Consider the following 13,163-nt stretch of genomic DNA (forward strand, 5'->3'; position numbering starts at 1 on the left):
TACCACTGGACTTATACGGCAGTATCACTGGACTAATATGGCAGTACCACTGGACTTATACGGCAGTATCACTGGACTTATACGGCAGTATCATGGACATATGGAAGCACAGGTACACCACCACCGGACTGATGCAGGACAATACAGCACCACTGCACTGGACTGGACTTATACAGCAGCAATGGACATATGGCAGCAGAGGACACCACCACTGTGACTGGACTGATGCAGCACAAGACACCACCACTGGACTGATGCAGCACAAGACAGCACTGGAATGACACACATAAGACAGAGCAGGTCGCCACACCACTTTCCCGCACAGACAGACACTGGGGAGAGAGACACTCGCTACACTCTCCAGGACTGAAGTGAAAATAGCGGTGACGCGTGGCTCCTTATATGGAATCCAATACTCGCGAGAATCCGACAGCGGGATGATTACGTTTTAACTCGTTCTGGTCTCCGAGTGTGGCAGGAATGTCCTGAGCCGGGCTCGGATCCGGGCTCGGGACGTGAAGTTCGGTAGGGTTCGGTTCTCAGAGAACCGAAACTGCTCGTCCCTATTAATAACAGGTGTATAAAATTACCAATATAGCCCTGCAATCCCAGTTGCTCAATAACTTTTAATATGGCACAGTCATAGAATGCCACCATTCCAACAAGTACTGGAGGTTCATCAAATTTCCGACCCGCTAGATCTGCCCTGGTCAACTGTAAGTTCTCTTATAATGAGGTGGAAATATCTAGTACCAACAACAATTCAACTGTGAAGCAGGAGACCACTTAAACTTGAAGAATGGGATAGCTGAGTGCTGATGTGAGCAACATGTAAAAATCATTTGTCCTTGGTTGCAGTACACACCAAGCTCCCAACCTCCTCTGGAAGTATCATCAGCACAAGAACTGTTGCCAGGAGCTTCATGGATTGGGTTTTCATGTGGAAGCAGCTGATACAAGCCTCAGATAACCAGGCGCAATGCCAAATGTGGTTGGAGTAGTGTAAAGCACATTGGAGGTTTGTTATTTTGTATTGTGGGGGCCAATGTGTTTGTTTTTTCCTATCATAGCCAATGTGCTTGTTTATTCCTATCCAGAAAAAATGTGTTTGTTTTTCCAGTTGGAACTAAAGTGTTTGTTTTCCTGTGGGAACTAATGTTTTTTTCCCTGTGGGGACTAATGTGTTTTTTGTTCTGTGCGGACCATAGTGTTTTTTGACCAAAAATATATATATTTTTTATTTCCCTTCAGTTTGACCCACATGCTGGACATGCCCCTTCCCTGGCACACTTGGGTGTGTGTTTGGGGGGAGGGTGCAATAGCACACAATTGCTCAGGCCACCATGGCTACTCCTCTGACTATAAGTCCCGGCAACCCCTGATGTCTGGGGTGAGACTATGGGCTGATTGACAGGTGGACACAGACGTGACTGTGGCCTGTCTGCAACTTCATGCAAATGTAAATACATTTCCCGTTAAATCCACGTGTATGAATATGCAAGTAGTGACACATCCATGTTGAGAGTTTGTAGACGCTGTAATACCCTCCTGTTGCATCTTCAGATGCCCCCATTGGTCACACAATTGAAACTGACACCAGCCTCATGCCATGTAAGCGGTTAAGTGTCTGAGGTCACAATCAGTTCTGCGACATGTCCGCGTCTCTACCATAACCATCAGCAGTACGGATGGTATAATGGATAGCATTACTGCCTCACAGCGCTATGGTCATGGATTCGATTCCCACCATGGCCCTAACTGTGTGGAGCTAACCAGTGGAGCTAACAATCTATATTCCCTATCACATGTACATGCAGACACATTCACGTTAGAGTTAATTTTGTTGAGAGCCAATTAACCTACCAGTATATTTTTGGAATGTGGGAGGTGTACCCGGAGGAAATTATTATTATTATTATTACATTTTATTTATAAGGTGCCACAAGAGTTTTGCAGCACCGTACAAAGGACAGTACAGGGAAACAAAACTTAGCATTACAGTAAATAAATAACAGAAGTGCGGGGAGAATATACAAATTCCCATGTCTCAGTTCGACTCTGGTCGTGAGTAGGCTTTTTTCCTTTTATACATACAGAAATCCTGGGTCGATGCACTTTCACATGCAAAAAAGGAGATTTATGGTAGACTTACCATGGTTAAATCTCTTTCTGCGAGATACACTGGTTTCCACAGGGAATAACACCAGGGTGTAGAGTTGGATCTTGATCCGAGGCACCAACAGGCTAAAGCTTTGACTGTTCCCTGGATGCACTGCTCCGCCTCCTCTATAGCCCGCCTCCAGGCACTGGAGCTCAGTTTTGTTAACCAGTCCAATGCAGTAGCAGGTAAGAGAGACAGTAGATGTTAGTCACATAGAACCATGTTCTCTTGACAGGAGAAGTGACTAGCGGCTAATGCCATACAAACCCAAGAAGCTAAGTGCGTCAGGTTTGGCGCCCTGTGGAAACCAGTGTACCTCGCAGAAGGAGATTTAACCATGGTAAGTCTACCATAAATCTCCTTTTCTGCAGCAGGGTACACTGGGGTTTCACAGGGAATAACATCAGGGATGTCCTAAAGCAGTTCCTCATGGGAGGGGACGCACTGTAGCGAGTACAAGAACCCAGCGTCCAAAGGAAGCATCCTGGAATGCGAAAGTATCAAAGGCATAGAACCTGATGAATGTGTTCACTGGGGACCACGTAGCCGACTTGCACAATTGTTCTGTGGACGCGCCACGACGGGCCACCCAAGAAGGTCCCACAGACCAAGTAGAATGGGCTTTGATAGCAGCAGGAGCTGGGAGCCCAGCCTGCGCACAGGCTTGTGCAATCACCATTCTAATCCATCTGGCCAAGGTTTGCTTATACGCAGGCCAGCCACGTTTGTGAAAACCAAAAAGTACATAAAGGGAATCTGACCTCCTGATAGAGGTACCGTAATTCTTTCCACATAAATACGGCGAGCCCGTACCACTTCCAAAGATCCTTCTTTGGAGGACTCACCAGAAGAGATGAAGGCCGGAATCCACAGTCTCCTGGTTAAGGTGAAAAGATGATACCACCTTAGGCAAATAACTAGGGCGAGTTTGCAGAACTGCCCGGTCACGGTGAAAAATCAGAAAGGGTGAACGACAGGACAAAGCGCCTAAGTCTGACACCCTCCTAGCAGAAGCAATAGCCAACAGAAACACGACCTTAAGCGTAAGGCATTTAAGGTCCACAGACTCAAGAGGTTCAAACAGAGACTCTTGTAGGGCATTCAGAAAAACAGATAGATCCCACGGAGCCACAGGAGGGACATAGGGAGGCTGAATCCGTAGAACACCCTGAGTGAAAGTGTGAATATCAGGAATAGACGCAATTTTTGAAACCACACCGACAAGGCAGATATATGGACCTTGAGGGAGGCCAGATAAAGGCCCAAGTCTAGGCCCTTTTGTAGAAAAGCCAAAAGTCTGAAAGTTTTGAAAGTATATGCATCATAATTCTTAACCGCACACCAGGTGAAGTAAGAATTCCAGACCCTGTAATAAATCCAAGCCGAAGCTGGTTTACGGGCTTTCAACATAGTTTGAATGACCGCCTCAGAGAACCCTTTTGCTTTCAGGAGAGATGCTTCATGAGCCACACCGTCAAAGCCAGTCTGGCCAGGGCCCAGGTAGACACAAGGGCCCTGAACGAAGAGGTCTGGGCATTGAGGAAGTAGAAGAGGACGCTCTATCAAGAGACCCTGCAGGTCTGAGAACCAATGCCGTCTGGGTCACGCTGGAGCGACGAGAAGTAGTATTCCTCCTTCTTGCTTGAACTTCCGTATTACCCTGGGCAGGAGTGACACTGAAGTAAACACGTACGGCAGCCAAAAGTTCCATGGAATTGCCAGTGCATCCACAAACGCTGCTTGAGGATCCCTTATCCTTGCTCCGAAGACCGGAACCTTGTGATTGTGTCGAAATGCCATCAGGTCTACATCTGGTAGGCCCCACTTGTCCACTAGGAGTTGAAAGACTTCTGGATGAAGACTCCACTCTCCGGCGTGCACGTCATGACAACTGAGGAAGTCCGCTTCCCAGTTGAGGACTCCCGGAATGAACACTGCCGATAAGGCTGGTAGATGGCGTTCCGCCCATTGGAGGATTTTTTGACACTTCCGTCATTACCATGCTGCTTCGAGTGCCATCTTGATGATTTATGTACGCCACCGTGGTGACGTTGTCTGATTGTACTTGAACAGGCCTGTTCTGTACCAGAGGCGGGGCCAGTGTCAACCCATTGAACACTGGCCGCAATTCTAGAATGTTTATCGGGAGGAGAGATTCCTCCTTGGTCCACTGACCCTGGAGAGAGTGTTGCTCTAGCACCGTGCCCCAACTCCACAGACTGGCGTCCATAGTCAGTAGTACCCAGTTGGGGATCCAGAAGGGACGGCCACTGCTCAGCTGTTGGTCCTGTAGCCACCAGCTCAGTGACAGACGAACCTCCGGAGTCAAGGAGATCATTTGAGACCTGATCCAATGAGGCAGGCCGTCCCACTTGGAAAGGATTAACCTCTGCAGAGGGCGGGAATGAAATTGAGCGTACTCCACCATGTCGAAAGCCGACACCATGTGGCCTAGTACTTGCATCGCCGAGTGTATCGACACTCTTGGGCGAGAGAGGAAGTACCTGATCCTGAAGTTTCAGGACTTTCTCCAAAGACAAGAACATTCTTTGGCTGTGTGTGTCCAGCAGTGCCCCCAGGTGCACCATGTCCCGAACAGGGACCAGCGAGGACTTCTTCCAGTTGATGAGCCACCCATGGGCTTGTAGGAAGTTTACCGTCAGTCATAGATGACTGAGTAGGACATCATGGGAGTTTGTCAGGATCAGCAAGTCATCCAGATATGGCAGGATCCTTACTCCCTGGCGACGGAGATGAGCCGTCATCACGGCCATAATCTTGTGAAGATCTGAGTATCTGTGGCCAGTCCAAATGGCAAAGACTGGAACTCATAGTGAAGGTTGCCAACAGCAAACCGCAAATAGTGCTGATGTGATATTGCAATAGGTATATGCAGATAAGCATCTTGTATAACCAGGGATGCCATATAATCTCCAGGTTCCATGGCCAGTACAATTGAGCGCAGTGTTTCTAGAAGGAACTTGGATACTCTCACAACTTTTCAGTGATTTGAGGTTGAGTATAAGCCGGAAAGACTCATTGGGTTTCGGTACTAGAAAGAGTCGGATAGTATCCTCTGCCTCTTTGTGATAGAGGTACCGGCACCACCACTCCTGTATCCAGGAGGGAACTCACAACCAATGTTAGAGCTTGCGCCTTTAACGGATCCGAAGGGTTAACCGTTGTGCAAAACTGGCGATGGGGAAGCCTCTTGAAAGAGACTGCATGCCCGTGAGAGACAACTTGTCATACCCATGCGTCTGGAGTGATAATTAACCAGACATGGGTGAATCGCAGAAGTCGGCCTCCCACCCTGGGGAGGCCTGTCTGTCATGCATCAGGCTTGTCAAGTTTAGAAACTGGCTGACGGACTGCCTAGGATTATTAGGTCGTGGGCTTAGTGGTTTTGAGGCGCACGAGACATGACCTTTGCTATCCCATGAGACCGAAAGCAGGTAAAGGTGGTACCTTTTGCCCTCTGTGCAGAAGGATTAGCATTTGAGAGAGAAGCAGACATAGTAGCCGTCGAGCCAGACCCAGTTTTTAATTAGGTCTTCCCCAAAGAGGATGTCTCCAGTAAAGGGGAATACCTCCAAGGATTGTTGGAGTCCAGTTCCACCTTCCATGACCTCAACCACAGAATACGGCGAGCCAGGACAGACGTATTCGACGCCTAGACAGCCGACACACCCGCCTCAGGGAACGCCTCCTGGTGTAAAGAACAGATGGCGGTAGCATTGTAAGACAGGGAATGTCTGGCATTGAAAAATATATCCTCGGGCAGCACATCCTCTACTGCAGGCATTCCCAACCACGGTCCTCAAGGCCCACCAACAGTGCAGGTTTTAGTGATATCCAGGCTGCAGCACAGATGGTTAAATCAAAATAGCTCAGCTACTAATTAAGTCACCTGTACTGAAGGCTGGATATCACTAAAACCTGCACTGTTAGTGTGCCTTGAGGACCGTGGTTGGGAATGCCTGCTCTAATGCCTGAACCAATCATCAATATATTTTGCAGCCCCAAGAGGATGCAATCGTGATCTATGGCCCTCATTCCGAGTTGGTCACTCGGTAATTTTCTTCGCATCGCAGCGATTTTCCGCTAATTGCGCATGCGCAATGTTCGCACTGCGACTGCGCCAAGTAAATTTGCTAAGAAGTTTGGTATTTTACTCACGGCATTTCGAGGTTTTTTCTTCGTTCTGGTGTTCGGAGTGTGATTGACAGGAAGTGGGTGTTTCTGGGCGGAAACTGGCCGTTTTATGGGAGTGTGTGAAAAAACGCTACCGTTTCTGGGAAAAACGCGGGAGTGGCTGAAGAAACGGGGGAGTGTCTGGGCGAACGCTGGGTGTGTTTGTGACGTCAAACCAGGAACGACAAGCACTGAACTGATCACACTGGAAGAGTAAGTCTCGAGCTACTCAGAAACTGCACAGAAAAATCTTTTCGCAATATTGCGAATACTTCGTTCGCAATTCTGCTAAGCTAAGATACACTCCCAGAGGGCGGCGGCTTAGCGTGTGTACTGCTGTGAAAAGCGGCTAGCGAGCGAACTACTCGGAATGAGGGCCTATGTACAACACCTGTAAGGGAGTAATAGACTTCAGGCATCCCTCCACACGCTTATCTGTCGCATCCAACACATTAGTTCACTAGCAGTGAATTATCTATTTGTTATATATCTCTGCAGGGGGAGGATATCGAGCTAATGCCCGTTGTAGACAGGGGGAATGTCTTCCCTGGATTAGACCAGGGGTCTTGTCTGATGTACACTAAATAGTCAGAATGTGGTAACAGAATTTTATTTACCCTCTGACGTTTGAACATATCAGTTTGCTTAACCACAGTAGGGTAATCCTCCTATCATCATGATTTGTAGGATTTGCTTCCCAGTAGCCACAAGGTGGTTCCCCCTCTCTTAAAACAATGCGCGGTCTGAGACCGGATGTATGTATCAGAATACTCGTACAATATATTCTGTCACGGGTACACTTGTTCTTAACTAACACTGTCTTAATATTGACATGTAGAATACTTAAGTGTTTGTAAACCCACGGCGCTGATGTACAGACAGGTTTACAAAGGAGGCGTAGCCCTACAGTCCCGGAGACCAGACACATCTATTTTAGAAAATGGCGCCCAGCATCTCAGTCAGGGAGTGAGGGAGAGTGTGAGGCAGCTCCAGAGCGGGAACACCAGCAGTAGATGGCGCCTGTAGCTTGGGGAGGGGCTACAGGTCAAGCGCCTTATTCCCTATGCTGGTCCTCACCACCTGGTACTATGGAGCCTTATTAAAATGGGTCTATAAGTAACCGACCTGTGCTCCCATGCCCTGGTGGATATAGTGGGGTCCCTGCACGGCCACAGTGTCCACGCCAGTGTTGCGGTCCATCTCCTTAGACCGCAACCGGACCACGATTTACTGGCGTGTCCCACCTGGGGGACCCTCTTAACTCCTACCTGATGTGCAGCCACACGATCCAGGAGAGCAGTAGCGGCGGTGTGCCTAAAAAACGGTGCGTCTCCGCTGCATGTACCCGAGAACCAGGCCGCGGCAGTATGCAGCACCGCTGAGGGAGGTGATGGAGCCGCAGCACAGTATGTCAGAATGATATAGAAAGTGCTGCGGCCCTTGAAGTCTTCTAAAAAAGCTTGTTTCAGGGCTGCCTAGCACAGCCCCCCTGTTAGTTGACCTGCACTGCAGGCACCAACTTACAAACTGAGCTTCAGTGCCTGGAGGCGGGGCTATAGAGGAGGCGGTGCAGTGCATCCTGGGAACAGTCAAAGCTTTAGCCTGTTGGTGCCTCAGATCAAGATCCAACTCTACACCCCGGTGTTATTCCCTGTTAGTGTTGTCCATTGCGACCAATCCTCTAATAGTGTTATGGACTACAGCACCTATTTAGAAATGGTTTTCATTAAGGAATGTGAAACAGTACCAATACAATAAAAGCATTATATTATATTTACAGCTGGGACACAGCGAAACAACATTTAACTACAGCGCTGTTTAGTATTATCCAGTGAGAATAACAATTTAATGGTCTACAGCAGTGGTTCACAAATGGTGTACAGTGAATCCGGAAAGTATTCACAGCGCTTCACTTTTTCCACATTTTGTTATGTTACAGCCTTATTCCAAAATGGAATAAATTATTTTTTCCCCTCAAAATTCTACACACATTACCCCATAATGACAATGTGAAAAAAGTTTGAGATTTTTGCTAATTTATTAAAAATAAAAAACTAATAAATCACATGTACATAAGTATTCACAGCCTTTACCATAAATCAGAATTGAGCTCAGGTGCATCCTGTTTCCACTGATCATCCTTGAGATGTTCCTACAGCTTAATTGGAGTCCACCTATGATAAATTTAGTTGATTGGACAGATTTGGAAAGGCACACACCTGTTTAGATATGGTCCCACACTTGACAGTACATGTCTGAGCACAAACCAGGCATGAAGTCAAAGGAATTGTCTGTAGACTCCGAGACAGGATTGTCTCGAGGTACAAATCTGGGGAAGGGTACAGAAAAATATCTGCTGCTTTGAAGGTCCCAATGAGCACAGTGGCCTCCATCATCTGTAAATGTAAGAAGTTCGGAACCACCAAGACTCTTCCTAGAGCTGGCCGGCCGTCTAAACTGAGCGATCGGGGGAGAAGGGCCTTAGTCAGGGAGGTGACCAAGAACCCGATGGTCACTCTATCAGAGCTACAGCATTTCTCTGTGGAGAGAGGAGAACCTCCCAGGAGGACAACCATCTCTGCAGCAATCCACCAATGAGGCCTGTATGGTAGAGTGGCCAGATGGAGGCCCCTCCTTAGTAAATAGCACATAGCAGCCCGCCTGGAGTTTGCCAAAATGCACCTGAAGGACTCAGACCATGAGAAACAAAATAGCCTGGTCCGATGAGACAAAGATTTAACTCTTTGGGTTGAATGCCAGGCATCATGTTTGGAGGAAACCATGCACCGCTCATCACCAAGCCAATACCATCCCTACACTGAAGCATGGTGGTGGCAGCATCATGTTGTGGGGATGTTTTTCAGTGTCAGGAACTGGGAGACTAGTCAGGATAGAGGGAAAGATGACTGCAGCAATGTACAGACACATCCTGGATGAAAACCTACTCCAGAACGCTGTTGACCTAAGACTGGGGCGGGATCCGGTCTCTAAGTCGACAGTAACTAGGTCGACAATGTCTAGGTCGACCACTATTGGTCGACAGTAACTAGGTCGACAGGGTGTCTAGGTCGACAGGGTCTTTAGGTCGACATGTTGTAGGTCGACAAGTCAAAAGGTCGACATGAGTTTTTCACAAATTTTTTCCTTTTTTTTTTACCTTTTCATACTTAACAATCCATGTGGACTACGATTGGAACGGTAATCTGTGCCGAGCGAAGCGAAGGCACCATGCCCGAAGCATGGCGAGCGAAGCAAGCCATGCGAGGGGACGCAGTGCACTAATTGGGGTTCCCAGTCACTCTACGAAGAAAACGACACCAAAATAACATCAAAAACTCATGTCGACCTTTTGACCTGTCGACCTAGAACATGTCGAACTAAAGACCCTGTCGACCTAGACACCCTATTGACCTAGTTACTGTCGACCAATAGTGGTCGACCTAGACATTGTCGACCTAGTTACTGTCGACCTTCAATACCACACCCGACTGGGGCGACGGTTCATCTTTCAGCAGGACAACGACCCTAAGCACACAGCCAAGATATCAAAGGAGTGGCTTCAGGACAACTCTGTGAATGTACTTGAGTGGCCCAGCCAGAACCCAAACTTGAATCCAATTAACATCTCTGGAGAGATCTGAAAATGTCTGTGCATCGACACTTCCAGAGGAATGAGCGAAAATGCCCAAAGATAGGTGTGCCAAGCTTGCGGCATCATATTCAAGGCTGTAATTGCTGCAAAAGGTGCATCAACAAAGTATTGAGCAAAGGATTAGAATACTTATGTACATGTGATTTCTTAGTGTTTTATTTTTAATAAATTTGCAAAAATCTCAAAATAAACTTTTTTCACGTTATCATTATGGGGTATTGTGTGTAGAATTTTGAGGGGGAAAAATAAATTTATTCCATTTTGGAATAAGGCTGTAACATAACAAAATGTGAAAAAAGTGAAGTGTTGTGAATACTTTCCATATGCACTGTACCTAGGCACCCTGGGGTGCCTCAGGTCATTTGCAGGGGTGCCTTGAATTGGTTGTCCATGACCAATTCAAATTACAGTATTTATGGTCAATGTAACGGGCAAAACTAGGGCTGGTGGCTGTCAATCATAAAATATGTGGACAAACAAAAGCACATCTTGCCCTTCACCACACAACTGAACCTAAGTATGACATATAAACACAATTTACTTAATTTAATATTACTTTCCAAAATTCTCAGCAAGAAACTTTTGGCCTAGGGGTGCCGTGAAAAAAAAAAACCCTGATACTCTAGGGCACCGTGATTCAAAAAAGTTTGGGAACCACTTGTCTACAGTATAAAACAACTGTATTTAGTAGTGCAACCAATATTAAAAACAATAAATTTTATTATAGTGCTATGTAGGTTTATTACTGGATAAAACATTATCTATCTTTAATAAACGAGATGGTCAAAGTATATGGTGACACTGTGTAATTTTTACCAGTTCTTTAGGTTGTTGGGTTGTAATGACCAGTGGAAAACAGTAGAAGGTGCTCACATAATTGAAAACAGGGGTTTACCAGTAATGCAGTGGAATCTCTGTATTTACTTGTCCAGAGCAATGGAATCCTAAGCTGTAGTTGCAAGGGAACTGAAAGATATGCTTTACCTACCGCATTATGTAAGTATAGGAAAAGATTCTGTATGAATGAAAACACTGTGGTGCATAAAAGTGTCATGTAGTCCCACTTACTCCCCACTGAAAGACATTTAGAACATTACAGTAAAAACCTTTTGTATGCTCCTGATCATCTCCATAAACAGCTTAAATTCACCACAACTGACCTATGAATCATCAGAAATATCCAAGGACTTACCTTTAACTTGTACTACTCTACGCGGGCATCTCATCAAAACCAACGGATTGCATTCCTGCGCTGAGATACACACTGGATTGAATCCTGGACTGAATCCTCTGCAAACCTCCACTGAGAAATCCTTCAGTTTAGCAGCTGCTGCACTCTGCATTGGACATTGCCCAGATAAGGTACTGTGGATTACAACCTATCTTTGGCTACATCTAGCCCCTCACTAAGACATCATCCACCTCTGTTCTCTGAGCAACTAATAACTGACTTATTGCATTAATCTACTAATATCAGTATATTCAGGCTCTGAATTGCTGAAGGCTCACTGTTTCAACTCAGGATCCATTTCCCAGGACATGTTATCACTTCCCCCCACACACAAGAAACCTACTTCAAAGGCCTCTCACACTGAGACTTTTCACACCTACACAGTAGGAATTGGCTTCTAACACCTTCCCAAAAGTCTGCCTATGCTAGGATAATTGATTAAATCAGCAGCTATTTTATTTATCACTTGCTTCAAATATACCCAATAGGTTATAGCAATAACTTTGTTCATAAACCCATTAGAATTTTGGACCAAATACCGATTGGGGGAAAACAAAACACAAAAAGGAAGAAAAAAAAACAAAAACAAAAAAACACTGCTTTCTCTCCCTCTCTCATCATCATATGCAGCTCAAACTCATAGTAATCTGTCATTGATGACCAAATGTATACATATTGCTCCAGCTTCATTCTTTCACTCCGCCCACCACGTTCTGCAGTTCCTATCACACCATCACAGGCTTCTATTCTCCAATCCCTTGGCATTTTAAAAAGAAAAAACAGGCGCATTCGTGGGAAGCGAGCAGGCAGGAAACTTATTTCCCCCGGTAACCATCTACGTCCTTTGCCCACCTGCTCACCCCCATACACAAAGAACAATCAAATAGAAGTAATACCCAAAAGACGGCCCTATGTTTGGAAGGACAGAACTGTCAACTCTCGCTTTGTGACCCCCATACCCAGAGCTCCTGCAATTAACATAAAGAAAACGGAAGGCCCTCTGGTATGCCCAATCAGGTCAGTCCTTTGTAATGCCAGATCTATAAGAAACAAGACTGCAACAATTGCTGACCTTATTGAATCTGCAGATCTAGCCTGTATTACAGAGACCTGGCTAGATGAAAATGCAGCACCTATATTAGAGGCTGCGGTACCAACAAACTACTCTGTCATCCACAACCCAAGACTGGACCGCAGGGGTGGCGGGGTGGCTATCTGCTTCAAAAATGAACTTAAACTTAGGGTCCACCCTATTGAAACTACTCGCTCATTTGAGTGCATTGCTGCCCAGAGTTCGACAGGATTAGGTTTCAGAGTACTTCTCATCTACCGGCCACCTGGAGATGGAAAGATATTTCTACAAGAAATTGCAGACACTGTTGCTGGCCTGGTTCTGGAACATCAAAGATGGCTCATCCTCGGGGATTTCAATGCATGGGTGGATGATGAGCTCTCACGCCTTGGCCAAGACCTCCTGTGCACAATGAATGGTCTGGGCTTCACACAGATAATTCCCTCTGCCACACATAAAAGTGGTCACACTCTTGATCTTGTCTTTCAGATTGGATTAGAAGTCACTGACCTAAAAATAAACCCAGTCATCTGGTCAGACCACTACTCCCTCTGGTTCTCAGTTGCAACCCCTCAAATAAGATCTCTGCCCGTGGAGTTGACCAGATACCGTCCAAGGAGGGGTATGACTCCCCAGGCTCTTGCAGCAAATATGGATCTCTCTGCTATACTGGGTGCCTGTGAAGATCCCTGTTCCCTAGTCCGTTATTATAATAGGGATGTTAAGGCTGCAATTGATATTATCGCCCCTGTGCGTATAAGACCTCGTAAACCACATCGTCAAGCTCCATGGTACGACAACAGTGTTAGTGAGCTCAAGAAAAGGGGGCGTAGACTGGAAAGACGATGGAGGA

The sequence above is a fragment of the Pseudophryne corroboree genome, chromosome 4 (genome assembly GCF_028390025.1).
Source record: "Pseudophryne corroboree isolate aPseCor3 chromosome 4, aPseCor3.hap2, whole genome shotgun sequence".
In the NCBI taxonomy this organism is placed as follows: domain Eukaryota; kingdom Metazoa; phylum Chordata; class Amphibia; order Anura; family Myobatrachidae; genus Pseudophryne; species Pseudophryne corroboree.